This window comes from Petaurus breviceps, unplaced genomic scaffold (genome assembly GCF_028583685.1).
Source record: "Petaurus breviceps papuanus isolate PSGF00001 unplaced genomic scaffold, PetGlider_PUasm1.0 99, whole genome shotgun sequence".
Classification (NCBI taxonomy): domain Eukaryota; kingdom Metazoa; phylum Chordata; class Mammalia; order Diprotodontia; family Petauridae; genus Petaurus; species Petaurus breviceps.
The window spans coordinates 9,170,082-9,173,656 of record NW_027187465.1 but is presented as its reverse complement, the minus strand read 5'-3'; the positions used below and the strand labels follow the sequence as shown (position 1 = coordinate 9,173,656).

General features: G+C 48.0%; 1 protein-coding gene across 2 annotated transcripts in view; it reads left to right on the top strand.

The window, feature by feature from the left end:
- The window catches only part of UBE3B (ubiquitin protein ligase E3B), a 48,560-nt gene extending 45,581 nt beyond the window's left edge, over window positions 1–2,979 (top strand). For both annotated transcript variants that reach the window (XM_069081441.1, XM_069081440.1), the window contains one exon: window positions 1–2,979. This exon is cut by the window's left edge and continues 2,865 nt beyond it. The gene's annotated coding sequence lies outside the window, so the exon portion shown is untranslated.
- Window positions 2,980–3,575: the final 596 nt, after the last annotated feature.

The following is a 3,575-nucleotide window of genomic DNA, read 5'->3' as shown; positions in this document are numbered from 1 at the left end:
CCAGTGTCGGGATGACCTGGAGATCAAATCCTGGGCTCAGACACTTGGCACCCACCCAGAAACACCTGGCCATCTAACCTTGAGCAAGTTACTTAACCCCAATTGCTTAAAAAAAAAACAAAAACTTACCCAAGAGAAGAGTTGAAATGGAGAAAATGATGGCCCAGCCATGTGCAAGTGTGAGAACTGATTGACAGGCAGCCCAGTTTCCCATTCATTTCCAAAGTGGGAGAAATGCAAAATTAAGATTTGATAAAAATAGTTCCTGCGCTCATGGTTATAAGACAAACTCGAATACAGAACTTTACCGTGGTAAGTGCATTAGAAATATAGAGCAAAGTGCTATCTGAGGTCCACAGGGAAAAGTGGCTTCCTTCTAAGTGATGGTCAGGGAGGGCTTCCTGGAGGGAGGAACAGATCAGGGACAAACTGGGCAGAGGGAAAAGTATTAGCAAAGGTGTAGGGGCAGGAAGGTAGTCCCTGTTGATTAGACCTCTCCAGTGACTAGCAGTCTTTTAATTGTGAAATCTGATGACCTTTTCTCACTCCTCCCTTTGCAACATTTGGCATTGTTGATTATCTAGGTTTGGAGGATGCTATTTTTCTGGTTCTACCAATGATTGCTTGTCAGACTCCTTTGCTGCCTCTCCCTCCATGTCATTGCCACTATCTATGGATATTCCTAATGCTTTATCTTGGACCCTCGTCACTTTTCCCTCTACACCATCCGTTTTGCACTCTCCTCGGTTCCCATGGGTCCAACAATCATCCCTGCACTCGTGACTCCCAGACCTATGTAGCTAATGTTAGTCTCTTTCCTCAGCTCTAGTCACCCCATCACCAACTATATATGTTTCTAATGGAATGTCCTTTAAGCATCTCAAACTCAACAGATTTAGCATGTCCAAAGCAGAACTCCCCCTCTTCCCACCATCAATTCTATCCTTCCAAATTTCCCCTCCTCCCAGTCACCCAGGCTCACCACCAGGGTTTCATCCTTCACTCACCTCTTCTGTCCAATGAGTCACAAATCCTGCCTTGTTTACAGTCCATATCCAAAGCGGCTTCTCAAGGTGAGACCCTCTCTCACCCAGACTACTTTATATTGGTCTACCTGCCCTGGTCCATCCTCCACCCAGCTGCCTGACCATGTGCAGCTCCTGCTCAGCAAACCCCATTGGCTCTCCAGTGCCTCCAGGATCCAGTATAAAATCACTTGGCATTTGGAGTTCTTTACACCCGGCCCCTCCTCCTCACTGATCCAGCCATGGCAGCCTTGGTCTTTGTCACACGACACTCGGTGTCTTGTCTCTGTGTCTAAGCTTAGTTAGTTCCCCGCTTGTGGAAGGCTTCCCCTCCCACCTCTGTCTCCTGGCTTCCTTCAGGACTGCTCAGAGTCATGTGTAGGATGCCACACCACCCACCTGCCAATACACTTCCCCTAAAGTACCTCCCATCCATCCACTCCTTATGTTGCACACCCCTTTGTCCACACACTGTCTTCACTGTTAGAATGTAAGCCCCTTGAGGGCAGGAATTGCCTTTACCGTTTCTTTGTATCCCCAGTACTTGTCACAGTGGGGATTTGATAATGTTTGCTGATTGTCGTGTCCGTGGGGAGGAATACAGTGACACATAGAAGGGTTCCAGACTGTAGGGAGCCTGGAGTGGTAGACAGGGAGATTGAATTTGATTCTGTAGGCAACTGGGCACTAGATCTGTCCCTAAGAAAACTATTATGGCCGACAGGAAGTTTGTCCCTGAGAGGACAGCAAGTAGAAATGAAAATACGCAGTACAAAGGTCCCGCAGTGTGCCAAGGGAATGATTGAGGGTCTTGTACTAGGGCGGTGATGGTTGGTTGGGAATAGAGATGAAGGAACAGAGGTTTTAAAAGTTGCTGACAAGCATTCTGCTAGACTTGGTCACTGATCAAGCCTTTAAGTTATTGATTGTTAAAAGTGAATAGGAGAGTGCTGCCGTGATTTCTTTGGATTGGATGGATTTCCTGAGGACTTTCTGGTAACCTCTGAATTGATTTTTAAAGAGCGGCTGAACAGCTGGGAGTGGTGGCTTCCTTTTATTGAAAGCAGGGTTTTCACAGCTCTTCAGGGCCTCCGGCTCCAGCCTTCAGTGTGGCTTCTGCTACCACAGCTGGAGGGAGGGAAACTCCACCCAAGAGCAAGAAGGCTGCATGTTTCTTCCTTGGGATTAATCAGACTCTGAAACAACATTCTGTGTTATTTCAAAAGTAGGAATGAGGAAGGTAAGAACCAGTCAGGAACCCTTCCATCAATTCCAGGATTCTCAGGGCCTTTCTTCAGGGAAAAGCCTGCTCACCAGCAGAGTGATCCCATAGCAGAAAGGACTGCTTGCTGGGAGGGGGCCCACTGGAAGTCCTCCCCCCCCCTCCATCTTTACCCCTTCTCTTCTCCAAACCAGTTCTTTCAACCTTTCCTCCTGTGGCATAATCTTCAGTCCTGAAGAGCATGAAGCCCCAGGCAGGAAATGACTAAAATAGGTAGAACTTTGTTTTCAAAGATATGTATAGAATGTGTGTTTTAGCATGATGTCTGTCGTAGGGTATGTGTTGGGATCGAGAATCAAGGCTCAGGTTCAAACGGCACAGCCTGCAGAGCCTTCAAGAACTTTAGCTAAACCATTTTGGAAGCCTCATTAACCCCTTCCCTCCCAGGGCTGCTGTGAAGGTCAGACGGGATCATATTTATAAAGTGGTCAGCATAGTGCCTGGCCCACGTGAGATGTTTGGTACCTGCTTATTCTAGTCCCTTTCATTAATGGATGGTTACCTGTGTTCTGAAGTTCCCAAATGATGTTCCTGATTAACCCACTCCCCTCGGGCCATTTGCTAGCTCCGTGAAAGCAGAGGGTCTGTGCAGCCTCAGAGATCTGGCCTTGGACCCAGGGCTCCTGTTCATCCCACCACACCACCTTAAAATGAAGCTTTTTTTTTTAAGTAGTCTTTGGGTGTGTCCTCGTTTTTTATTTTGTCTTTTTTGTATCCCCAGTGCCTAGCACCGTGCCTTCATCACAGTAAGTGCTTAATAAATGCGTGTTGGCTCCATTTCATGGGGGACAAAATGAGATCTCGGAGGTTCTGCCACTTCACCCCTTGGGTGGAATGTCAAGATAAACCTTTGCCCTAAATACCCCACTCTTGTGATTTATGGTACCAGGAGGCCAAGAGACCCGCACCTCCGGGAGAAGGGAAATTCCTTGAAGGCAGGAACTGTTTCTTTTTTTGTCCTTGTGGCCCCAGCTCGGGGTAGAGTGCCTGGCACGCAACAAATATTTATTGAATTGAACTTATGCCTAGAGGCACCTGTCCCCGAGGGGCAGCGGGACAGCGTCCCAGGAGGAAGCAGCTGGCCATCTAGAGACCTTTCTGTCAGGAAATCACTGGAGAACAGATGCTGCTTCCAAAGAATTCTTGGCTGAAACTGGGCGGTCCTCCAGGAAAGAGTGTCGCTCACCAGCTTCCCCAAGCGGAGATGCTAACGTGAATAATGGCCTTAGGCAGAGCTCACCCTGGACCCACAGATCCAAAGGAGTAGT